The 27,739-nt window shown below is 44.2% G+C and overlaps 1 long non-coding RNA gene across 1 annotated transcript in view; it reads right to left on the minus strand.

The window, feature by feature from the left end:
* Positions 1–696: 696 nt before the first annotated feature.
* Positions 697–27,739, minus strand: part of LOC144458706 (uncharacterized) — a 43,973-nt gene continuing 16,930 nt past the window's right edge. Inside the window, exons 2-3 of the long non-coding RNA XR_013488091.1 lie at positions 24,243–24,313; positions 697–783 (exon numbers count right to left, since the gene is read on the minus strand). This is a non-coding gene — a long non-coding RNA (uncharacterized LOC144458706). The remainder of the gene's footprint in view (positions 784–24,242; positions 24,314–27,739) is intronic.

Genomic DNA, 27,739 nt, shown 5'->3' on the forward strand with positions numbered 1-27,739 from the left:
GATGAGTTGTGTAGTTAAATAATTAATCAAAATGCCGATGTCATCTTGACATAGAATACTGATGTTCAGTTCACAATGTTCAAAGATATAAAGAACAAAACCCAATGTCTATAAAACATCAAAATCTCATTCATTGGACATTCATTCCAACCAAAATTTAATATCTGTCCGACATCTTCCTGACACCATATCGATGTCCAATGCCAGCTGGGAATGATCATCTGGGAAACCCTGGGCTCTAACATTTTGGCTGATCACACCACCCACCCACACCGTTACACACCAAGTACACCCCCTCATGGCAATGGCATTCCCTTATCAGTGGTCCAGCTCAAAAAGTCGACCTGACCTCTGAATTCACCCCAGATCCCAATCTGATCGAGCATCTGTGGGAAATGTTGGCACCGCAGAGATCCTGTGTGTGTGTGTGTCGACAGGTCAGAACCAAGTCTGATCAGTGGCAGGGTCTCTGACCTGTTGAGTCATGGACACAAGTCCTTTGAGGGTGTCCTGTGGTGTCCCAAACTGGGGGATTGGCAGTGGATCCTTTGAGTCCGAGGTGGCATACTGGCACGTTTCACAGATGACTGATTGGGTTGGGATCTGAGGAATTCGGAGGTCAGTTTGAAGCTTCATGTCTTTGTCACATTCCATTTTTGAGCTGTGCCATGGTGCACGGGGGTGGGGGGGAGGGGGGGGGTCGTTGCCAACAGTATTTGGGTGAGTGAAGCTTGTGAAGTGGCATCCACATGAATGCCAGATCCCAAGGTTTCCCAGGAGAATCTGTTGAAATGAAACGATCATTGTTACTCACTTACTTTACCTGTCAGTGGATTTAACATTTTGGCTGACTGGTGTAAATACAAAGGCATGCACCTGTTTCCTGTAAGGTTGTCTATTTTTTGTGCTTGAGACACTTTTACTTTTCACAGAAGTCAGACACACTTTACTGATCCCCAGAGGGAAATCAGGACATGTTACAGCTGCTCTTGTACTGTATATAGGCAAAGAGAAATGATAAGAAATAAAAAATAAGGATGCAAGAAAATGTGCATGATGCTACATGATATAATATAGTATATACATATGAATATGAAAGTATAAAAATAGGATATGTGCATGAATGTGTGCATGGTACTACACGTGTCCTTAATATGAATCCAAGAATAGAATAAGTGAGAATTACATAAGAAGAGCAGCGTGCAGTTGAATTACTATCACATAAATTATGCAGAGAGCTTCAAGTTGCGTGTTTGTACAGTTTTGCAACAAGAAAGAAAATGAAACATAAGATTCAGTAGGAGGTAAAACATCAGTGGTACAACCTGTTCCCACTGTCGAGAGATAGCTTTACCATTCCCATTGGGCAACTCACTCTTTTTTGGCATCGGAGGCTAATCTGCAACAAGAGGAGCTTCGCAGTGACACACTTTGCTCAGCGAGGCCAGTAAAGTCCCTGGCAAGCTTGTCTGATGTAACACTGGCCTACTTCTACTAATAGACGAGAGCTTAATGCATTAAAATACCATCAAATGGTGCTCTCACTCACGCTGGACAAAACCCTATCACAGCGCCTTTCTTGGCACTCAAGGACACCGTACAGATACACAAAATGACATTAAAAAGACATTAAAAGGAAAAAAAAACACAATATAAAGTGACAGAGCAAGATATCTCATTACTTTGACGTACTACACCTCGAGCAAACATTAAATGGATAGTTCACCCCAAAATGAAACGTATATATTTTTCCTCTTACCTGCAGTGCTGTTAATCAGTTTAGATAATTTTGGTGTGAGTTGCAGATTGTTGGAGATATCGGCCGTAGAGATGTCTTCCCTTCTTCCAATATAATCAGACTGGATAGCACTTAGTTGGCCAAAAAATACATTTGAGAAACTCAACAGCAATGTCTCTTTCCAGATATCATGACCCTGTTACTCAAGATAATCACAGACCTTGTTGTGAGCAGTTTGAGGAAGTATTCTCTTTCTGCTGAACTACACCCAACCATCATATCACCACACAGAAGGAAGAGTGCATCTACTTATGGATGAGAGGGTCGTGCTTGTGACAGCGGGCAATGTAGACCTCAATGGCGTCCTCCCAACCCAATCGCAAGAATAAATGTTGGCATTGAACGTTTCTGGAAACCACAGATAATTTACATTTGTATATTTTTATGTAGCAGATTTACATTTCAACAATACTGTGGTTAGAATGTGGTTGGATTTAGGCACAAAACGAACTTGTTTTTGGTTATGAAAAGATCATATTTTGATTTAAAATACCCACTTTTGGCATCACAATCTAGGCAGAAAATGCAGCAATGTCTTTAGAAAAACTGGCCGCACTTTCAGGTCGCTTTGAAACACTCACGTTTGGGGTCTTAAAGGCTGCTGGAAACACAGCAATGACTTGCAACAACACAACCAGTGCTGATCTTGTTGAGAGTAGTTTCATGTAGGAACTACAAAATAGTTCCTACATGAAACTGCTTGCAGAGTTTTTCAATTGTCTTTTTGTTTACCTTGGCGCTTTGAGCACCGCAAGCCCAGTGCGATCTAGTTCCATTCTGTTGAAGAGAAGGCAGACATCTCTGCGGCCGATATCTCCAACACTCTAAAAACTCACACCAAAATAATCTACACAGATAAACAGCACAACAGGTGAGAGGAAAATACATATTTTTGATTTTGGGGTGAGCTGTCCCTTTAAAAGGCTGAAAATGAATAAAATCACTCTGAGTTCTAAAATACACCTCTGCTCAAACACTGACCTACAAAGCCAAAGGATCGCCTTTGTTGTAACATCTTGAACAGGTGTGCCCCCCTTCCCCCCTCCCAGAAATCCAGAATATTTATAGCAAAGGAGCGACACAAACTGGGCCACGTTTCAAACTAAACACCCCACATGTGAACTGAGAGAGTCAGCTCTGTGCGATGCGCAGGACAAAGCCAGGGCAGAGCCGGTCTGAGCCTCTGACTGCTGCCGCCAGCCCAACTGTCCTGCCAACCTCCGAGTCAAGTCCCACTGCATTCTTTGTATCGACACAGAAAAGGCTGCTGTGTTATCAAAGTCCACACTCACAGGCTTAATAGTATATATAATAATATATAGCTTGGATTAGAGTAGATGTTTGAAGGCAATATTTAATAATCAACTCGCATATCTTGCCTTCTTAAATAGAGTTGACATTATCTCTTGAAATGTGATCTAATACCATGTCAGATTAAATCAGTTTTATTACACAATTGGTCCCTAAAAAAGCATTGATTATTAAGTAAGCATTTACATACTGTTTATCTTAAGTAATCCCATTTTTTCTGTGTCCCACCCTCTTCTAAAGCAAAACGGGGTCATGTTCATAACAACATAAAGGGCAATGGGAGGAGCAGCGAGTGGTGGAGGGAGGGAGGGCGGAGGGAAGTTAACCCAGTGCACTAACTTGATCTAAGCCTGCAAACAAAGCACTTCTTTGAGGCTGACGCATCAATGCCCTTCACAATGCTCTCAGTCACACACACAGGCAAATACGTGCATGCACACACACATACCAATGCACATTTCCTCACACACACGTGCAAATGCAAAAAAAAAGCACACAGGCTGCCGTACCCATTGGATTTTGGCTTTAACACGAATTTCCGTAGAATAGCCACCCTACGTGGAATTTTACCAAGGTGACACTCCCTGCAAGGAGAAGCAAAGCCCCGGCAGCATTTTTGCTGCGTCCCCTGTTTTCCTGATTTGACTTGAACGGCTGCTGCACCGGAGCTTGCATAAACAGGTCAGCAGGAAAGTAGGTCAGTGTGCGCGGGAAGGGAAGGGGGGAGAGAGAGGAAGAGGAGAAGTGAGGAGAGAGAGAAAGCACTGAGGGATGGATCGATGAAGGTTATGGCTCCATCCGTGTCACTCTTGTTTGTCTCTGGCAGCAGAGATGCTCTTGGCAAACAGAGCAGAAACAGGGCTCTCATGTTACCTGGTTCCCCTTCACAGCCCGGGGAAAAGGGTTAGTGGAGAAGGAAAGGATGGAGGGGAGGGGTGATGGAGAGGGAGAGGAGGATGAGAGAGCAGAAAAGTAGGGAACAAGGGGAGGGGGGACCCCAGGACTGCAGAGATCTGGTTTGTTTCCAGGATGACACACTAGAAGCTTCTCACACATTTCTGGGGCAGGTTCCAGGATGCCTGCAAAGCCAGGTCAGACACAGGTAAAACGGTTGAAGAATTCCCCCTGCCTACGCACTGGAAAGTACCGCCATCACCACAAAATTTGATTTTCTTTGTGTGTGTGCCATAACATAATGTAGCGGGTGCACAATGACCTGCACTATCTGTTAATGAGGAGCAACGTCAGGCAGCAAACCTGGCATATAACTTGCTTCCGTCACTGACCTCTTTCTTACCTGCACCTGTAAACACTGCTCTATAGCTTCTGAGCAAACACACCTGTGCATACAAATGTGCACTGCATGTGCACGTACAAACATACAGAGTATATATGTGCAGCATGTGGGGTGATAATGAACGCAGTTTCAGCACATGGCTGTGGAGATGACCTACTTGTGTCGTTTGCTGACCTGAAGGCACAATTCCCAACAGCTCACTATCTGACACAAGATCACCGAAATGTATTAAATATCGTGAATTAAACACTATCATTACGTAAACAAGACAATATATAATGGTTTAAAAAAAAAAGTTCATTCTTGGTGAATCATTCCAGTTTTCGCAGCCAGTTAAAATACAACGAGAAGATGAAAAAGATTCTCTGCTTACATAACAAGCTTGTAGCTTGAGGCTTAGTACATTATCCAATGTTATAAAGAGGTTTGGTGCAGAGGGAGTGTTGTCTGATCAGAGGCAGCAACAATAAAGAGGTAGAAATGAGAGGGAAGAGCGATGAGAAGCAAAGTAGAGGTGGATAAACACGGTATGATGAAATGAAGAGGGGGAGAAGGATGAATTATGTGTTGAAAATAAGGCAAGGCAAAAATCAAGTGAGTAGTTTCAGTCTGAGAGTACAGAGAAAGTGACAGCATCTTTAGTTGAAGCAAAAGGGTAACAGCAGGAGATGAGGTGGATGACACATTAAATGCTCCGCACAGTTGTTCACCCACATTCAAACTGGTCTGAAGCGGCTGGCGCAGTGAACAGAGCTGGGACAGGGAGTGGCCTGTCCCGATTTAGCTTTGGGCCCACTGTAGCCCCCAGTCCCTTCCCTGTCTTTACCATATACTCTGTAGGTCATGAACACACACACACACACACACACACACACACACACACACACACACTTTCAAAAGACCTTGCTGACCCGCAGCTTCAACTGCGTCTCCCTTCCAAAGTACAAGTTCACTTAAAAAATGATGTAAGAGGTGCAGGGATGTCACAGAGCGTTTTGGTGCATTTATTCTTGACGAACAAGTTAGAGGCTTAAGAAAACACAAGCTCCAAAGGTGTGTGTGTGTGTGTGTGTGTGTGTGTGTGTGTGCAACACCATGAAAAAAAGAAATGGGAGCAGCCTAAGAAAAGAACAAAACCTGACTCATCTCAAGTTAATCCTCAACCTCTGATCTACTTATCACCATATTAGTGTGACCTTGGGACGTTAACAGTTAACCATTAATCGGTTAAATGCAGAGAATAATTTTGATGTTGGTCTATAGGATAACTTTGCTACCTGTTAATTTATTGCGCTGCACACCACCTGGAGCTGGTGTGAGATAGACAGCCGTGCTAACATGCGAAAACAAGGTGCCCACTGCTCACCCTCTGGTCTCCACTGGTTAGCTAGCCTTGGCTGCTACACACGACACACCAGCTGGGCCGACAGTTATTGCTGATAACGCCATCCTAACCTAATGTTGTTGCTGTGGAAACATTTTGCCCCCACGTCGCCCCAATGAATAAGCAGCCAAAGTTTTAGCCGCAAAACCCTTTTAGCATCGTTAACTATGGCTAAAAAGTCCCTTCTTTATGTGGCCTTAGTATTTTAACACTGAACCAAACAACGACAGCATCATACCACTCCAGTGTGTGACTTTAGAAAGCATGTCAGCATCGCGGAAGCAAATGAGGTGTGACATGTAACACAACAGCACTGATCTCTAGTGGAACATATAACGTACGCATCTACAGCGCTTTATATACAATAACATTAACATTAACACGGCAATAACAATCATTTACTGTCCCTGTTATATGGCGGCTGATCTCGTGTTCTGGTCGGAGGGTAAAGAGCCACCTGACCTCATTGTTTTCCCAATTTGCAGACATTTTTGGCCACTGTTCTTGTACTTTGAGTTAGCTGCTGCTGCTGCTGCTGCTGCTGCTGCTACTTTTAAAATCTCCTGGCGATGGGTTGAAGGCATAACAGGTCGTTAAAACATCACACCAGTGCCCCCCATGATCCCATCCTGCTGGCTGTCCCTTTTATGTTGACATTTCAGCGCTGTAACTACCTCTGATGGTGGCTTAAAGGCAAGACTGAATAAATACCACACATAGCAACACAAAACTGCTTTCCTAGCTCAATCATGTTGTAACTAAGACATCCGCTGGAAAAAATATTTTTTTTACATATATATATATATATAGCTAAACTCTGCTGGTTTTCTACCCGGAAGTATTTGTAAACAACAAGGCGAATCCATTTGGACGTCATTTCCAGGACGTGGTCACCAAGACGTCCTCTCAACGATGTAAATTGGACGGTTATGTGGTCGGTTAGGGTCATTAAAAAGCCGTCGAGGTGACGTCTTGGTGTAAATGTCCTGAAATAACGTCTAAAACATCGCCTATTTGGCCATGATTTAGACTAGTCTGGAATGTCACCGAATGACGTCAACACGACGTTAACTGGACGTCATTTGGTTTGCTGGGCTCTGTTAGCACAGTTAGCAGTGTCAGCACAGGTAGTGGTGCTGACATAGTTAATAATGCTAAAGGGATTTTGCGGCTCAAAATGAAGCTGCTTACTCACCAGGGCCACCAGGGAGACACAGGGTGGACACAATGTTTCGACAGCAACGTCATTCCGCCACGGGGACAATGTTACCAGGGGTAATCCAGAATGACCCGACGCAGATGGTGCACAGTGCAGAGTGGCCAAGGCTAATGTTAGCTAACCAGTGGAGACTGAAGGGTGGGCAGTGGGCACTGTGTTTCCACATGTTAATGCAGCTAAAAAGGGAAGACATTCACATCACAAACCATTAAAATTTCATCTCATCTAAATGGGTCGCACTTTGAAATACAATGCTAAAGCTCACTGAGTCAGTGGAGCACCAGACTAAAAGCCTTTTATATTTCTTTCTTGAAAATTGACCAGTTAGTTACCAGTTAATGGGTGTCAGGCTATCAAAAGCAAATCTGACCCATCTTTAACAGCATCCCCAGGATATCAAGTAGGGGAAAAAAAAAACTACAAATGGTGCTTCAGTAACCTCTCACCTCACCACCTGCAGTGCAGAGGGATCCCCAATCATCATCATCCCCCTTAGCAAAGCAGAATGCAAATGAGGCAGCAGACCTGCTGCTGACTGGCACAGAGCAGCTGACCTGGGCGAGAGCTATAACTGCAGCGCCAGGTTCTGCCAGCTCAGATTAGAGTGCAGGAGAAAATAGTCCAGAGAGAGAGAGAAGGGAGAGCAAGAAAGAAAAGACAGGTGTGTGAGTATAAATCTGCAATAACCAGAGTGGAACAGTCCAAGGGGGAGACGGCGAGGACAGATAATGACTGATGGAGGTCCAGAGGGTGCAGAGAGGGAGTGGGAAAACATTGGAGGGCGTAAAAACAAAAAGGTGGCTGTGTTGTTCGCCCCATGGGCTTCCTTCCTGTTAAGCCACAAGGCCATTAACTAAAAAAAAAACAACAGAAAAATGGGCCCCGCCCAAACACACAAACAGCAGCCCCACCTGCCGAACAGTGGGTTAACTCACAGAAGTGATGCAAGAGGTGGGGGTGACACAAATACCACAAATTCTGTTGTTTGTGCATTCATCACAGGATCTGGCACACCCCCTCTACAGCTCCACCCGAGCCGTCCAGAGCCACCCACACACACTCACACACAACACCGGATGCCACCGCCCAGGCCTGCGAGTCACCTTTTCAGGTGGAAATGCCTGCACTCGTACAGCAGGCAAACCAGCGAGACGGAGCAACACAATCTGGAACTACTCGGCTGATCAAGTGATTTATCAGATGTTTTGAAAGGAGTCTGCTGTTCAAAAATACTTATTTACCTCTTACCTGTAGTGCTATTTATCAGTCTAAATTGATTTGATCTGAGTTATGCTGGAGATATCGGCTGTAGAGATGTCTGCCTTCTCTCTAATATAATCAAACTAGATGGCACTCGGCTTGTGGTGCTCAAAGCACCCAAAAATGCATTTGGAAAACTCGACAGCAGTGTGTCTGTCCAGAAATCATGACCCAGTTACTCAAGATAATTTACAGACTTTGTTGTGGGCAGTGTGATGTAGGAACTTTATCTTTCGACCATGGTATCATGGTGCAGAAGGACATGTGCATATACTGCTAGCTAGCTAACGTCACAGGTCAGCGGACCAGGACACAACAATGTTTACACCTCATATTCAGAGGTTGTGTTCGACTCAGTGCATGAGTTGACCTCGTGAATTAGTCAACACACCTTAGATGTCACTATAGCCCCTTTCCCACTGCTCAAAATACCCGCTAACACCTGCTAACATCTGGCTTATGATGTAATGGGAAAGGTTACAATTGGCATTCACACCTAGGCCAAATGACTCTGCAGTAGTCACAGATGTTTTTATCGGCTGCAGCTCCGATTGGCATTGATTGAAACACAACACACATGTGAACGCGCTAATTTTAGCCGCTTAACCTGCAAGATGCAATGACATGCCAGCACAGAATACCACCCATCTCTGCCCAAGCACTGAAAACATCACATCCAAACATTGTTTCACCGGCCACTTTATTAGGTACACCTTGCTAGTACCGGCTTTGACCGCCTTTTTAATTCTTGGTGTCACAGACTCAACAAGGTGCTTGAAACATTCCTCAGAGATGTTGGTCCATATTGACATGATGACATCACACAGTTGCTGCAGATTTGTCGGCTGCACATCCATGATGAGAATCTCCCGTTCCAGCACATCCCAAAGGTGCTCTATTGGTCGGAGATCTGGTGACTGTGGAGGTCATTGGAGTACAGTGAACTCATTGTCATGTTTGAGATGATGTGAGCTTTGTGACATGATGCGTTATCCCGCTGGAAGTAGCCATCAGAAGATGGGTACACTGTGGTCATAAAGGGATGGACACGCTCAGCAACAATACTCAGGTAGGCTGTGGTGTTTAAACCATGCTCAGTTGGTACTAAGAAAATCTCCCCCACACCATTACACCACCAGCAGCAGCCTGAAGCGTTGATACAAGGCAGGATGGATCCATGCTTCCATCTGAATGTGGTTTTTCCAATCTTCTATTGTCCAGTTTTGGTGAATTGTAGCCTCAGTTTCCTGTTGTTAGCTGACAGGAGTGGCACCTGGTGTGGTCTTCTGCTGCTGTAGCCCATCTGCTTCAAGGTTGGACAAGGTGTTTTTGCTTCAGAGATGCTCTTCTGCACACCTTGGTTGGAACCAGTGCTTATTTGACTTTCTGTTGCCTTTCTATCATCTTGAACCAGTCTGGCCATTCTCCTCTGACCTCTGGCATCAACAAGGCATTTTGGCTCACTGGATATTTTCTCTTTTTGGGACCATCCTGTGTAAACCCTAGAGATGGCTGTGCTGAAAATCCCAGTAAATACTCAGACCAGCCCATCTGGCACCAACAACCATGCCACGTTCAAAGTCACTTCAATCACCTTTCTTCCTGACCTTTCCTCTCCCCAGCCAATATCTCCAACCATTGGCAACTCAAACCAAAACAACCTGCATACTACAGGCAAGAGGAAAAATACATATTTTTGATTTTGGGGTGAACTGTCCCTTTAACAAATATAAAACACTTACAATCTGATTATATCCCTAAACCATCAGTCACTCCAAAGGCCAAAACAATAAATCAATGCACGAACAACATGTGACCACTGACGGGGCAATGTTGTTCAACCAGGATTACACAACTGCAATAACAGTGAGCACTGATGCTGCCAATATCAACTAGTCTGGTATCTAGTGAAAAAAAAGTTTTTCTGTTATTACACAGTGTTGAGTAATTGATTGTGCAATGCCAGCTAATTCTCAGAGGATGTTTGCAGCCTTTATTATCTTTACAATGTCATAGTTTAATGGTTTACCATAAGGAAGACAGAGGGATTAAGTAAATGAAAAGGAATGTGTTTATGCAGTGCGACGATAAGCCTCAGTACAATCAGTATGAAACTCAGTGATATAAAACAATAGTGTTGTTAACAGTAGGCCTGAGTCAAGTGTGCTGCTGCTAAAGGGAGCGCACATATAAAACAAGAGTCATAAATGAAACTGGGCTAATCTCATCTAAATATTGACTTGATGGCTATGAAAGCTTTTGTGACACACACTATAATAAACCTTTTACTGATAATGGTTAAAGGGATAGTGCACCCAAAAATGAAAATTCAGCCATTATCTACTCACCCATACGCCGACGGAGGCCCTGGTGAAGTTTTAGAGTCCTCACATCCCTTGCGGAGATCGACAGGGGGAACGGGCAGCACACCTAATGGCAGACGGTGCCCCAGACTAACGTCCAAGAACACAAAATTGAATCCACAAAATATCTCCATACTGTTCATCCATAGTGATCCAAGTGTGCTGCAGCCGCGACATAAAAAGTTGTTTCGAAAAACGTCATATGAACTCTGTTTTTAGCCTCACTGTAGCCTGTAGCTCTGACTGCTTCTCTGTGCACCGTGTTCACGTGTGTGCTCTCAGGGTGATCGGTGATGCACGGTCTCTGAAGAGCAGCAGTCTCGTCAGTACTGATGTCCCGATTCTCAAGTGCAGGCATCGCCAATTCCCAGTCTGAGCAGCAAAGACTTTCCTCATCTGTTGGCATTGCTTTGCATTTGAAACAACTACACCACCAGGTTTCCAGTGCTCGACTCCGGTATTCTGCGGCTGGCTGAGGGTTAGGCTCATGAGCTGCGGCGGCTGCTTTGTCCGTATACTCGGGCTCAAAGAAATACGGCTCAACAAAGAAATGCTGTTCCTCCTCAATTTCAAAGTCTTCAGACATGTTGGGCTGTCCTTTGCTAAAAGACCGTAGTGCAAATTATCTTTTAGCGACTGTGGCTACCGTTGTCTCCCCCTGTGGTGCACATGTCACGTGATGTAAACACGGGTGAGCAAAGCTCATGCTTTCGCTGGTCTCACGCAAGCGCGCACACGTGAACGCGGAGCACAGAGAAGCAGTCAGAGCTACAGGCTACAGTGAGGCATATGACGTTTTTTGAAACAACTTTTTATGTTGCGGCTTCAGCACACTTGGATCACTACGGATGAGCAGTATGGAGATACTTTGTGGATTCAATTTTGTGTTCTTGGATGTTAGTCTGGGGCACCGTCAGCCATTAGGTGTGCTATCCGCTCCGCCCGCCGATCTCCGCAAGGGATGTGAGCACTCACTTCACCAGGGCCTCCCTCGGCATATGGGTGAGTCGATAATGGCTGAATTTTCATTTTTGGGTGCACTATCCCTTTAATGACGATGGAGCACATGGAGCTATGTGCACACAATAAAATGTTATCACGATAAAAAGCGCCAAAGCCTGTCCTGTATGACAGAGGTGTCACACTCATGGGCCACGTACAGCCCAATTTAACATCAAGAAGGTCGGACCAGTAACACCTCAAAACTGTTCCCTTTCTTTCACTGATATAATCATAATATAATGCAAGTATTAGAGCAAAGAAGGAGCTAGCTAATGTTAGCTATGTTGATTTTTCACATGCAAAGTTAACCTTTGATGTTACAAAAAGGAAGAGGGGCAGAGAGGAAAAGATGGAGGAAAATATTATTCATATCTCAACTGTATAGGCAAGTGGGTCCCAAATGGTGGGTCGCTTTCCAAAAGTAGGTTGCAGGTCCTTTCTGAATGGACACAATTGCCGTTTCCTGCTGTAGAGTGAGTGAATAACAGACAGCTTCTTAACAGAGACAGCAAACTAGCTCCAAAACACTGCCAAACACAAGTATGGCGCTGAATAAATTAAACAGTGTGGACCCTGAGGTAATGACTAGGGAAAAATCTGGACCCCATGGCTGGGCCAGTTGGGAACCACTGGTATGGGCTATCTTAGGGCCCATCCCAATACCCCCCCCCTTGGCCCTACCCCTTGGCCCTACCCCTACATTTGCGCGTTCCCGCGAGGGGTAGTGGTGTTCCAGTTCCTTTTTGCATGTAGGGGTAGGGGGCCTAACGAGGGTACGAAACTAGCCGTTCGGGGCGAGGGATTTCAGATGCTGACTTGCCAGTGAGGGGTAGACGTCGCCATGGCTACCACCGAGCAAGAAGCGGGAAAAAAAGTTCATACATAGCTAACGTTAACGTTGTCAGGGTGCTTGTTAGCTAGCTAGCTCGCTCTATCTGGCGTCTGTCATCTGTCCTGTTCTGCAAAATTGTCGGACTTTTCACATTACGTTAACAAGCAGTCTAGTATAACAATGCTGCCTCCTAATGTTAGCTGGTTAGCTAGCTAGCAGAAGTCCCCTGTCGTCTGTCGTTCATCAAACTAAACTCAAAAATGGTGACGTATGCGTGAATGGAACCGACGCGGTGATGTAGTGAGTGGTGTCCCAATTCCTACGGAAAGATTTCTACCCCTACCCCTCGTTGCTTCATTTTAAGGGCCCAGGGGTAATGGGCAAGGGCTAGGGGTAGGGTAGGGTGACCATATTTTGATTTCCAAAAAAGAGGACACTCGACCATGAGACAGCCTACTTAAATGATACTCACAGTTTACTCAAAGATGCCTTATAATTTTAATATATTTAAAGTTTATATGTATGGATAGAAAATTCAGTTATATTACAAAATAATATCTCTCAAAGACAGAAATTCAGATAGGTCCCTATAGGGGATACATACACACACTAGAGTGTGGCTACCCGATCCTAGCCCAACGGGTCCCGATGGGTCGGGTCGGGTTCGGTCAAAAATGTATAAATTGTATTTGGGCTCGGGTTGGATTCGGTCAGCTTTCAGTGAAAATGTAGTGTAAAAATAAATAAAATCCTATTGTCTGTCCTGTTTATTGCTTGGGCACTGTTATTTATGTGACAACACCTGAACATAACACACACAGACACACATTGGCTGTTTGTTTCTACCTCTCCCCTCGCTGGAAGCCTCGGACCTCCCGCCGCCAGCCTCCGCCTTGATTAAACGCTGAAAATAAAATAAAAGAGGAAGACAGGTGTCTCCTATTTTATCTTATTTTGTTGTATTTCTCCCTCTCCCCTCGCTGGAAGCGTCGGACCTCCCGCCTCCCGCTCCCGTCTCAAACATGGAGGTCTCCCTCTCCGCAGAGCACCCACGGCACACGCCCGGCCTGTTAAATAGCCTGTAACCATAACAACTGTGTGACACAAACTCAATGCTTTAGTAATTAAATAATGTTGGGCTCGGTTCGGGTTCGGACAGAGATATGTGGCCCGTGACGCACTCTAACACACACACAAAAAATAAGCTGCTTAATATCATTATTTTACACCTGTCTACACGGAAAGTAACGTGTACTCTGAGTCATTTTTTATGATGATAATTGGACTTTACTTGAGTATAGATTTCCAGTAGTCGACCCACCACTGCTTATCTCAGGGTGCTCTATTTATAATCTTTGCTCATCTCTGACCCTGGCTGCTTAAAGTAGAAATGATGAGTTAATTACGTACAAGGAGATTTCTATATAGCAGCGGGACTAATGATGAAGCATTTTACATGATGTCGGCCCCTCACTCTTTAACCTGCTCCTGATACCTGAAACCTCTCAGCTTTTACAAAAGCATCAATATAAGGTGTGCAAAGAGATCCAGTGGGCCGGTTTGGACCCTTTGGTGGGTCAGTTCTGGCCTGCAGGACATGTTTGACACTTGTGATGTAACATGTGGCTTTTGTTGAAATCTCATAACTTGTGCTGTGGTATTTTTAGATGTTTTGTTTAGTATAACAACACTTCTTCACTGCAAACAGTGATTTCAGGGCATATCTCAGGCCGACAGTGTTGTGGTGAAGGTTAGAAAGCACAGGGGAAGGTATTACACAACATCATGCAACCTGCTGCCTGTAGTTACACTTGAGTAGCAAAGGGCTGCCTGTGTTACTGTGGGGTCCTCGCAGGGTGAGTGTGGAATGTTTGTTTTAATTTTAGAGCGCTCGGGCAGGGGGCCTGAGGACGATACTGTGTGTGTGTGTGTGTGTGTGTGTGTGTGTGTGTGTGCATGGAGGTGGGTGGATGTCTATGTGTGTGTGTGTGTGTGTGTGTGTGTGTGTGTGTGTCAGTGAGGGGAGGATTAACACACGGCAAATTACCCTCACTTGCTTTGCCTCTGTTTTTGTTTTCAATTCCCCACCCATGGCTAAAAATTAGGTCAGCAGTCACATGTGATGTGTTTCTGCCAGAGGAGCAACGAGAGACGGAAAAAAAAAAAGAAAAACAAAGAACACGAGACATCTTAACCTTTTTAACAGATATTTTCTGTGACAGTCTGTAACTAAGCTTTAAACTCAAAAGCTTTAAAGCTTCATCAGCTCTCTGTCGACTTTTTGAGGCCACGTCTTCGTCACCCAAAATACTTTTTTTTTCCTACGTTTCACCGAGCCACATGGAAATGGTGGTTGGCCATGTGTAATGCTTACTGTTGACGTTGGAAAGACTCCAGCCGGAGTGACCTTGTGGAAAGTCACAATCACAGGTGTTGCTGGTGTGTGTCTGTGACTGTAGTCTAACAACTGGTGTGAGTCTGCAGACAATGGGAGTGTCAGGAATGAGGAAACAAAGAGTGTTATGTGTCACAGTAATACATGCTGTCCTGACATTACTGATGCATACTTAAGATGAGTGTAAACAGACATCTCTCATGAAAGGAACTGCATGTACAAAAGCCAACAGCACTGCATACACAGCGTACATTTATATATTGTCAACACCTTGTAAAATAGTCCAGCGTGGTTCACTCAAGGATTATTTTCTGCGGCAGCTGAATGGATGACGTTGAAAGTAAAAAGTAGGGTCAGAGATAAAAGCAGTGACGCAGGTGAATCAGAAGCTTTTGCACCATAATAGCCAAATCCAGTGTGTGATACATAAAATTAAATACCGACAAAAAGACACATTTTTACAGTTTCCTCACATTTCTTTGTGTCTGTCTGCCAACTCATGTGGAATGGATTATTATGTGTGAATGAACAATATGTACAGCATTGATATTCAGCGTCTCGACCCTGTCATTCCCTGTAAGGAGGCACCAGGGTCAGCCAGGCAGGAAGTGGGGATTAGGACTGGACAGCTGGACGAATACATAAGTTATTGGTGACTGGCTGAGTACATCACTGTTTGTTTTTGTTTTGGGTGAGCTTTTTTGCAATTTCTGCGAATATATTTTGCTAATTTAATGGTCTGCTTAGAAGAACAGCATAAATTAGATATATTTGATAGATTCAGCATATTTTTACAGCTAACTTGATAAATTAAAGGTCTGGGGTGGAGGATTTAGGGGGATATATTGGCAGAAATATAATATAATAAGTATGTTTTCTGTTGTGTATAATCACCTGAAAATAAGAATTATTGTGTTTCCATTCACATAGAATGAGCAGTTTATATCTACATAGGGAGTGGGTCCTTGTTAATGGAGATTGCCACATTGCACTGCCATGTTTCTACAGTAGCCCAAAACAGATGTCCCAAACACTGGCTCTAGATAGGGCCATTCAAGTTTTTGTGTTGGCCTCCATAGGTAGAAGCCCAACTGCACTGAGCAATGTCGGAAAACCACTGATTTGTAACATACACACAAAATGAGGCCTGAAAGAGGCGTATGCCACTTCCCACAGAAAAGCTGTGATCTATACAATCAGACATGATGGGAGGAACTTTGACTCATGCTTATGAACATTTTGGAGATGGAAAATTAGCGACACAGATGGTGAGGTGGAAGCCTGACTGTAGACACTGTTGAATATATTTTGGCGCACGCTATTTTTGCTTTTATCCGTACATACATATTTAGTATGGATCCTATGCATTGCTTCATAAATGAGATCCCTGGTCTGTTTGTTTTGGAGATGAAGAGACCTCTGTGGATAATTCAGCTCCTGTTAAAAACCTCCTGAACAATGAACACTGAGGTAACTCTAACCAGGAGAAGTTTCAGCTGGTTACAATCTGCAGTCCTCACCGCAAGGCACCACTACATCACCCTAAAGTTTACACAGTTAAACTTTAAAGGTTTATTTCCACAAAACCAGAGTTGGTGATTGTTGGAACAGTAGAAACTGTCAAGCTTGAATGCATATCGGCAATCACCAGTTGTTGGGCTGATGGTGATCACTTGGAAAATTTCAACATATTGCCTTACCCTTGAAAGGAATGACGATAAAACTTTGCCCACAAGAGGAAACTGGGTCTAAGAGCACTTTTCACCTGTAAGCAAGGAGCTTCCCCACGAGGGTGAAACATGCATGAGAGATCACATAATCAGTCCGTAATCACAATTTTCTCTGCAGAAGTAAAAATGAAATCAAGACCTGCAGCTGAAATGACGCTAACATGCTAATATTTAGCAGGTGTAATATTTATGCAACTCAACCACCAGAATAAATGTTGGCATTGTATATTTCTGCAACCACAGATAGGTTAAATTTGTACATTTTATATGTAGCATATATGTACTTTACGCTTCAATTTCTAATTTCTAATTTCATGTTGCGACAACACTGTGGAGAACATGTGGTTAGGTTTAAGCACAAAAAACGATTGGTAATGGGTTTGAAAAACATCATGTTTTGGCTTAAAATGCCCAGTTTTGAATGAAGAAATGTTTGGAAATGTCCTGACCTCTTGCTAAAAAATACCTGGGTTTCTTGTGACAAATATAGTTGATCCTAAACAGCACTCATATACATGTATTTTGAACTATGTCACTTTACTGGACTGACTTACAATGTCCACCATCTTAGTTTAGCGGTTAGCATGCTAACATTTACACTAGTGTCATTTGTTTGTCAAGTATTTGGTCATAAACTAAAGGAACTTTTTTGTTACAGACATTGCGCCTTTTACTTCAGTCACATCTGTCTCTGTTAAATCACATGAACTTAAGCCGCTACATGCCAAAGTGCTTTCTCAAGCTACCATCTGGTGTGATCTTACATCTTTGGAGTCTGGCTGCCATAGTTTGAACCAAAAATAGGTATTAGTCAATCAGCCCTTTGTGGGGATCCACACAGCGCTAAACCCTGGCGCTGGAAGATTCAGGGAAAATGTAGGTCAGCCCCTCCCCCTTTCTTCAGTGCGGCCCCACCTTGCTCTTGCCCTTCCACCAAATAACTTTACAAGCAGCGAGGCCTCGAGTGAACCCACAGTGAAGCAGCTGAGGCCTGAGGCTGTGGGGTAACAGAGGGGTAAAGAGGTGCAGCGGGGGGAGCGGTTGATCGGGTGCAGAGAGGCGCTCCAGCAAATGAGGGCATGCTTAAAATTCAGATTTGGCCCTCCTAACATGGCTCTGTCTCTTGGCGACCCCCCTCCAGCCCTCCTCCCTTTTTTCCTCCCTGACTTCTGAGGAAATCTCCTCTCTGCTCCAAGAATCCTGACCATATACAGCAGCCGGTGGGATCACAAACCAACAGACTAAACTGCCGTCACGTGTCTCAGCTGGCTTTGATTCTGCCTCAACGGCCGACTGCAGGAATGTCACGTCTCTGCTGTGACCCCTCTTAAGAGCGACCGTTATCTACCAGCATGTTCGGTTAGTTTCCCCTGGTGTTAATGCAGCGCCTTGACTGTTTGTCTATAGAGCTGAAACAAGGCTACCTTTTAAGGAGACAACACCAAAAGTAGAGGAGTGGGATCGAGTCAGGAAAAAGGAAAAAGAAGGAGAGGATGATGGTGTGATTTTTATTTTATCCACAGCCTGGAATGTGAGTGTGTTCGGGGCCCCCCAGCAGCAGCTGACTGCACCAGTGTGGGTGGGTGACTACAGTCTTCCATTATGAGTCTGCTGTTCAGGGCAGTGTGTCACATTCTGGGGGAAGCACACTTTCCACACTCTCCATCACACCACTGGCAGACAGTCCTGCAGCTACCGAGTTAAATCATTCAGGTTATGCTTCATCGACTGAGCAGTATGAAAAATATTAAGGGGGAGGAGTAAGTCACTGATGAGTCATTGACTTCATTTACATGCACACTGATATTCCACTATTATTCAGAATTCATACGGGACATCTAAACAGCATATCCCACCTGAATATTCCAAATTACGCCTTATTCCATATGTAGCATTTTACAGTAAAGACACATGGTATGTGTGGATATTATTCAGGTTTTAGGAGCATCCTCTGGACATGTATACAGCACATTCAGAATATGCATCTCAACTGTAGTTTTTACCGCAGTTTACGACACACGGCCTATTGCCAATTTACAGTCAGCTTGCCAACAGTTTGAAGGCTGGGGTAGAGAAAAACTCACATCTCTAGTCAGAAACATTTGGAAAAGCAGGGAAATTCTTTTGAAGGGCAATTAAGTTATGTAAAGGGCGTGGCTGCATGTAAACAGGAATATTAGAAGAGTATTTATTTTTCATTAGCCACGTAAACAGCTCAGTAGGAATATCGTCTTTTTTAGAATAAGGACAGAAAACGAAATAATCTGTGCATGTAAGCAAAGTCGGTGCCTTTAAAGCTCAGATAGGGCAAAGATCCCTTAATAGATTTTAGGCGTGTTGAAATTCAAGTGGTCTGAGGGAAGACTAGACTTCTGCAGCTCCTCTTTTCAGGTTTTAGAAAATCTAGGCTGTGATGGGAAACTTTGACCAATCACAGGTCATATCAGAGAGATGGCGTTCAAAATACAAACCACACCCAAACAGTTGGTGGCGGTAGTGCACCGTTTTTGCAAATCACCAATAAACCCCAAAGAAGAAGTGAGTTTGGACCTAAAGCCCAGGGTGGACAGGTTTGCACACCAGTGATTATTCCAGCGCTTGGAGAATTAATATTTAGCACTACAAATGGGTAAGTACATGAAACATCTGCCTGTCAGGTCTCGCTTGGTCAAGGGGGAGATGTCTATAGTGGCCGAGAGAGGTCACAACACACGCAAACTCTCATTTTTTGTTGAATACCAAGACCATTCACTTGCAACTCGCCCAAAAAATTGGCGTCTCTTCTATTTTCAAGCTTGCCCGCGAAAGCAGAGCGACTCGAGCAGCCCGTAGAACGGATGCGGTGTGATTGCTCTACCCTGTTAACATGCTCGCCTAAATGAAAACGCAAGTAAACAGCAACCGTTCGCGAGCGCTACGCGAACGCATCACTTGCAGTGTAAATGAGACCCTCTCCACACACGACTCCTACTACCTGACTTTTCGACAAGCCGAGGTGTTGTGGCTCCAGCAGCACTTGTAAAAGCCATTGTTTCTAGCAAAGACGACACTCGTCCTCGGCACCGACTGATGCGCACATACTGCCCCCGTCAGTTCTGACAGGAATCGACACGGCCCGCTGAGGGCAAAGTTGTATCCGGTACTTACGGTACCATAAAAAAACAGGTACCAACGTATATTTTGAGTATCGACTTGGTACTGAAGTAATGGTTCTCATGACAACCCTAGTTCCTATTGGCTGTTCTACAAATGCAGACGCATGTCCCTTCAGATTGCGAAACTTTGATTCAATGGCAGAGAATCCTACAGAGAAAGTTGCTATTCAAGCATTGGCAACAACTGCCTACAATGCAAAGCAACCCAAAAAAGGAAGATGGATCTATCAAGTCTGAAACAGAGCCTGACATAAATGAGTATGAATATTGGCAGTGTTTCAAAGATGGAGAGAAGATGTTGCTTATGGTTTAGCCTTCTGCTAACTGGAGTGAAAAGCTCACAGCTGCAACTTCTAGTTTATGTTTACGCAGCTAACGAATGCCAGAGCTTTGAATCACAGTGTGTCCTCCACCTCACTCCCCGCCGCTACTGACCACCTCCCCTAGAGAAGGGCAGGCAGCAGCTCTGGAGACAGACTCCCAGGCAGCAGCCAAAGCAACCCAAATCCAGCCAGTGCAAACACTAGCTCCAGGGGACCAGACAGCCCAGACTCCCCACCAATTTGGTAAACTCTCTCTTGGTGCTGTTACACAAGTGAGACCTGGCACTGCTGCTGGCCACCAGCCCACTGTGACACTCAGCACTGGGGGTTTTCAAATTCTTAAATTCTGCTTTTCTTTTTTGTTCCTTTTAAAATTTCTACCTTCCCCATCTTCAAGATACTGACAGGCAGACACCATGTTTACAAAGTCGCCTACTGTTTTACCTCACCGTTTCCCGTCTCATCTGATGATTTGGAAAACAAGTTAATAAAAGGCCATTGCACTGTCCTGGCAAGATTTAAAACACAACTCTTCCCATTTTAACATGAAACCTGAGGTGAGCAGCAGATTGGGAGCAGTGACAGAAGTGTGGCACGCAGCAGCAGCAGGGTGTCAGCATCGCCACGGTTCACACTGAAAATGAGATGCGGTGGGAGGGGAGAGGAGATAACCCTCCGACAAGGGTCTCCCAGTGCGATCGCCAAAATATGATCTGAAAGCAGAGAAGCTAAACTGCATTCACTGACTCTGTTACGCAACATGGTACAATAAGAACCTTTTGTATGAGACTCAGAGCACATAATAGCGCTATCTAATCCACAGAGGGCTTTGCATAGAAAACAGAGATGATGGTCGAAACAAATGCAAGAATGCAAAGGGAGTTGTTTACGGTACAGATTGTACAGTGGTTATACTCCTCAGCAAACAGGCAGACTGCTGAAGCATCACATTTGTGCAGCATCTTATTTAACTCACATGCTAGATAACACTGTGACCTCCATCCAGTGACACACATCGCAGCCCCGGTGACATGCATCTTTTGCTCACGTTGCCTGTTGCCTTCTCTCATGTTGTTGTCACTCACACACACATACGCCCACAGCTGCAGAGTGTGTCAAGTGTAACTGATGCTTCTTCCCACACACAAAGCCACTGAACCTAGTTTCTCATCCAGTTCCATCCAGTTTGTCACAAAGCAGCCAACAACAGGCCTCAGGTGAAGGAGACCTGAGAGGATTGTGAGCCCTGTGTGAGATTATTTCTGGGATCAGGTGTCAGAAGGAGAAGAAAAAAAAGACATGGCCATTTCCTAACAGGGTCAGGGGTCAAGGCGATGCTGGACAAACACCACTGGAGACGCACTGGGAGGCACATCGGCAAAATTCCTGCCCAGAAGAGCAAAAACACTAACATGCACAATTTAACACAATCCACACATGCATTTCTTTTAGTGTGGGAGGAATGTGTTATGATGGACAGATAGGGTGGATACTCCTTGTTGTTTTTGTTGCAATAAAGTAACTTCTGTCTGGAGGTCATGGTCGTCCAGGCCTGCACCCTCTGGTTTAAATTATGTAAAGGTTATGAGTGGATACGCTGCGATTAGTCAGCCATATTAGAAGGCTTGGTTGCAGGATAAGATTGGAAAGCAGTGTTGCAATGTGCCATTCTGCAACGTTATAAAACCCTGCCAGTTCACACCAATGCAGCTAGATGAGACGGTGTATCATCTCTAGTCAACAGCCCTTTTTAAACAGGAGTTGTGCAAATTTGCAGGAAAGCCCAATCAGTCTTTTTTCAGCATTGGCAGTATAAAAACAAAATCAGGGAGTGCAGCAAAATGCCGCCTACCTACTTTTGTTTATACAGAATGTGCCTTTTTCGGGGCAATGGGGGCGTGAGCAAGTAACAAAACGTGTAGCTCAGCGTGTGACGTAAACAGTGACGTGGGAGGGAAGCCGCGGCCGGTCAGTCCTTCAGTGATTCTCTCATAAGTCGGCCCGTTCTTCACCGTCCCCGTCATCTGACGGTTAATGGCCTCTTCGTTTGCGAGGGCAAGGAGAGCGCGCAATTCCTTGTCTCCTCAGTTGCTCATCTTTACAGTGTCTGTCAGGTTTGTGTTTCCCTCTTGCTACTAGCTGCTCGCTAATTCCTGCTATCAGCTGTTTCCTGTTTATCCACCGTCAGTGGCTCGCACGTGCAGCGTCATCAACAGCTCCTCCCACAAGTCTTCAACAGCTCCTCCCGTTGCAGAAGGCCGCCTCTGTCTTTTTAAACTAAAAAGGTTCCACCAATATGTCTACCCTGCGAGGCGGAAAATTGGGCACCTCGGATCAACTCGCCAATCCGGCTCTGTGTGTCTAAACGCTTGCAGCTTGCCGGCAAAATGGCCCAACATTTGCAGAAAATTTGGCAGTGTAAAAGGGGCTAACAACTTCCGCTCTGATTTGCAGCTTTTCATGACACCACCACACCGTGAGGACTGAAACAGAGGGCGAACACCTGCCGCAGCAAGCCAACACGCCGTCTGTGGTCATTTTGACTTGACCCGCAGCCTTCACTACAAGCTGATTGGCTGTAGAAACAGGTGATGTGCTTTAAAACCAGCGCCAGTGATTTGACCAGCTGAGTTGCAGGTGACACCATCAGCCGGCTTGAGTCAAGCTCAAAGCAGCCATTTCTTTCTCTACAACTTTTCTCTGCTACGTTCTAAAACAGCTTCATCTCATCACGAATTATCAGTCTGAACTGACCTTTACAGTCTTGGCACATCAGAATCTCTTCACGTCCATTATGGACCGGAGACATTTTTCAGCCACCAATAATCCTCTTAATATACATTTGGCATTCAAGTATTGTAATAAATAGACTTAGGGCTGATGGGAACATAATTGGTTTTGCAAGTAGTCATAAACCAGAAATAAACTATGGTGGCAATAGGTGTTAGAGGATCACTATCATTTTTACAGTTTATTCCAACATGAATGTGTGCACAAAATTCCATGCAAATCCATCCAATAATTGTTTAGACATCTCAGTAATTCTCTGGTGGCCCTAAAGGAAAAGTCAGGGAATCACCAAAATAATTATGACACATCTTTGGGGCACCACAATTTCATGGCAAACCGTCCAAAAGTTGATTTTTCAGCCTACACCGAAGAACCAAAGCACCAACACACTAGGTCAACCTTGTCGTCTGGAATCATAAAAGAAAACTCACAACTGATTGATACACATAAAAATTAAAAGATCATCCTCATAAATATGTTCATATATTAGTCTTTAGATGGTTATGTTTAGGTGTAATGTCAGATATGATTATGTTTATGTTACAGTTAGAGATGTGGGATTCATATAAACACATAATGGAAGCAGGTGTGTGAGAGTGTCCTGTTGACTGACATATCTCAGGATATGCTATCCCTCTCCACAGTGGCAATGGCTTCCTGCCACAGACAAAGGACTGGGCCACGAGCCTGGATTCCTCATAGGCCTCCATGTGGATCTGGTTTATTGTGCCAGCCAGACACCCGCTCTCAGACAATGCCTGGCCTTGTATCTCAGTCCATGTCTCTGTAGCTCACCATCATTCTCTATCACATGCTCTTGTTCTTCTTCTACCCTTCTCTGTCAGTCTCTTGCTGCCTCTGATAAACTTCCCCTCACTTGTCCGAGTCCAAAAAGATACATGCTGTAACAACTAGTCATTGTTTACTCAGACATCTGCAAGATCTCGGAGCACAGACACGAATCACTGTGTTGTAAGAGAAAAACAAGAGGACACTAATGAGGGTGCAAGAGCTTCTTGTGAAATAAGCAAAATAACTGGTTTGGTAATGTGGCTGTCCGTGGGTCTGTTACGCAAAAGGCCTTCATAGCTTAAATACAGCCAATAGGTGAAATGTCAGGAGGCGTAAGTTTGAATCCGTTTTGATGGATGATTATCATAAAGTATTATATGACATGTGTTATATAAACAATATTAGATAACCACAAAGATTTTATTAGCTAGAGTCACTGCCATATTATGTTACATATCACCAAAAATTGGATTCAGTCCATTTCCTCAAACACTGAAATCCTACTGTTCTTAGTCCAGTTATTAAGACGTCAGATAACTGTCCTCTTCTCTAATGATAACACATAAACAGAGAGAGAAGAAGAGAGCCCACCTGTGCTGGTTCCTTGTTCCTCCTCCGTCTGTGTGACGACTGAAATCTTCGCACCAAGGTCTTGAAGATATCTGTGTGAACGACAACAATGAACACATGTTATGTATCATCTTTGAAACGACACACAGGACCTTGGTGCACAGATGCAAGACCTTAAGGATAAGAAATAATAAAGTAAATATAAGAGCACAAGAACTTTTTGTTCATCTCAGGAAACAACATTATGGCAGGATGAAGTTGTTATGCCTTCGTATTACATAAAACACTGGTGGCATTTTATCTCTGCAGCCTCATTTATCCCTGACAGTAGCATGCAATCTGTATCTGGATATACTATCTGAATAAAGAAAGACACAGGTTAACTGAAGGAGTAAACACACACTGAATTGAGTGTAATCTGAGCATCAGTGGTCAACATTGCCCAGTACTTTGGTTTATGACCAAATACCTGCAAAACTAATCACTTTCCCATCAGCCTCAGCTGTACTTTGTGTTCCTACACAAATGATAGCACGCTAATACACTTAACTGAAAAAATGGTGAAGATGATAAACATTACACCTGGAAAACATCTGCAGGTAACACTGTCACTGTGAGCATGTTAGCACGCTGCATTTAGCTCAAAGCATTGTTGTGCCTAAGTACAGCCCCAGAGAAATGCAAGCTCATGTACAGACTCTTATTGGAATTTCTTTTATCTCATCTGACTTACATATTCTGATTTATATCATGCAGAAAACATACACACACATACAATCAAGTGCACATACCACAATCTCCTCTGATCTCTACAACCCAAGCATCATGATATGACGAGCAGGAATAAGGTCACACTGCATACCAGAATAATTTCTTTGGCCAGAGGTCCTTTTTTATAGAGTGAGCTCGTGAACATTTTAAAATTACAGGTCATCTAACGAGGGGATTAGTCCAGCCACAAAACAGCAACCCACAACTTAAAACATATGTGGGCCAGGGGGGTAAAGTGGATGGGCCAACTGCCCCATTCCTAATTCCTACCCCCTCCTTCCACTGCCCTTACTCAGACCACACCCCATCTTCGAACTTGGCCTCATTAGCCCTTTTTAGACAGGAAATGTGCATATTTGCAGGAAAGCCCAATCAGTCTTTTTTCAGCATTGGCAGTATAAAAACAAAATCGGAGAGTGCAGCAAAATGCCGCCTACCTACTTTTGTTTATACAGAATGTGCCTTTTTCAGGGCAATGGGGGGCGTGAGCAAGTAAAGCAAAGTAAGGCAAAACGTGTAGCTCAGCGTGTGACGTAAACAGTGACGTGGGAGGGAAGCCGCGGCTGGTCAGTCCTTCGGCGATTCTCTCATAAGTCGGCTCGTTCTTCACCGTCCCCGTCATCTGACGGTTAATGGCCTCTTCGTTTGCGAGGACAAGGAGGGCGCGCAATTCCTTGTCTCCCCAGTTGCTCATCTTTACAGTGTCTGTCAGGTTTGTTTCCCTCTTGCTACTAGCTGCTCGCTAATTCCTGCTATCAGCTGTTTCCTGTTTATCCACTGTCAGTGGGTCGCACGTGCGGCATCATCAACAGCTCCTCCCACAAGTCTTCAACAGCCCCTCCCGTTGCGGAAGGCCGCCTCAGTCTGTTTAAACTAAAAGGGTTCCACCAATATGTCTACCCTACGAGGCGGAAAATTGGGCACCTTGGATCAACTCGCCAATCCGGCTCTGTGTGTCTAAACGCTCGCAGCTTGCCGGCAAAACGGCCCAACATTCGCCGAAAATCTGGCAGTGTAAAAGGGTCTAATGTGATCTCAGCTACTAGGGTTGGGTACCGTTCATAATTGAACCGATACGGTACCGGTACCAGTATCTGGAATTCGGTACTGGTACCAAACGGTACCTTATTTCGGTACTTTTTAACCCTATGGGCCCTAGGCCTTTTTGGGGTATTTTTACTGCCTTTACTTTTAAGCTCATATCACAGTCATTATAAAGGTTACATACACATGCTATATCATGCTATCTCTGTTCTTCTATGTGCCTGTATTTTATATTAATTTTTATATCAATGAAAAAAACAAATCTGTGTGCCTAAATTCTTACATTTTTACATGTATCTCAGCATAGCAAGTTGGAAAATGACATATTCTACCATATATGAAGAGGAGAGACTCTCTGTAGTCTGGCAATATAAGAACCATGATGCTGGGACATTCCGTCACTTCACAGCTGTCCAAAACATGTGGTTTGTGCCAGGCGGACATGATTGCCAGTATTTTTTCATTATTGCAAGAAATTCCATTGACTCATTCACAAGTCAAAAATGTGTTTTAATTTGAAAGAAACATGCAATATTTACATCTAAGATCATAGAAAAATAGTCAACCAAGTGCAATGATGTCCTCCAAGATAATATTTGTTTTTCAGTTTCAGTTATATATTGGGGAGACATTTTGGGCATTGGTGGGGGGGGGGGCACGTGTCCCCCTCAATGTATATGGTGACTACGGCCCTGTCAGCATGCATTAGGCTGCAGTTGTCTGGATGCGCAAAGGTGAAGTGGCTGGTCTTGTCATACCAAGTTTGATGGAGTGTCAACTGGACAATATGGAGATATTTGCATCTTGAAAGCCGGACTACAAATGTGGATAGACAGGGAGAAACACACGCAAGCCTAAGACGTGGTAAGATATGATATTCCTCACTATATGAAGTGACTGATAACAAGATCTGTATAATGGATTGTAAAGAAATTCGTCAAGTTTTTATTTTGTAGACAATTGATCTGCATTTAGAGCGTGATGGGATGACAGCACAATGATGTGTGTGGTCCTGCGCTTTCATGTGATATGCGTGGCATTTCTGTGCGAGCCTGTGTTCGCGAGTAATCCATCCAAGAGTAATGTGTGTGCAAAGCTGTATGAAAGCTCTGTTTTACATCATTTTATTGTAATTTTTCACTGTGAAAACATTGGATTGCTGACAAGTGCTTGGCCTTGTCGGAAAGCTACAATTCTGCTGTTTCCGCTGATATGCGTGGCTTCTCGCTATGACACACGGTCGCGGAGAAAATCCACAGAGAAGAACAGGTGTGAATTTGGACGCACTATGCGTCGTTCGGGCCCATAGTTTAAACTTCTCAGTTTCAACATTTTATTGAGAACATTTAGGAACAGTGCTGCACGTTAACTTTTGTCTGCACATTGTTTTTGTCGCCATTGTTGCTGAGTCTGAGGTGCGAGTCATGCACCTCAGGTACCGAAATTTGGCACCGTTTCATTTTAAGTGAATTGGTACTGGGTAGTACCGACGTGAATCGGTACCAAGTACAAAAAGTACCGAGTTTCGGTACCCAACCCTATCAGCTACACCCCTGTAAATTTTGTGACTGCATCTTTCATGGTTGTGATGCTATAGTTGTAGATAGTAAAGGTAGTAGTACGATAGGCATCTCACTCAGGACCAAATTTGTCATGATGACACACACACAGAATCACAAGGTGAAAAATAAAACCAGCCGTTG

Source organism: Epinephelus lanceolatus, chromosome 18 (genome assembly GCF_041903045.1).
Source record: "Epinephelus lanceolatus isolate andai-2023 chromosome 18, ASM4190304v1, whole genome shotgun sequence".
Taxonomy (NCBI): Eukaryota; Metazoa; Chordata; class Actinopteri; order Perciformes; family Serranidae; genus Epinephelus; species Epinephelus lanceolatus.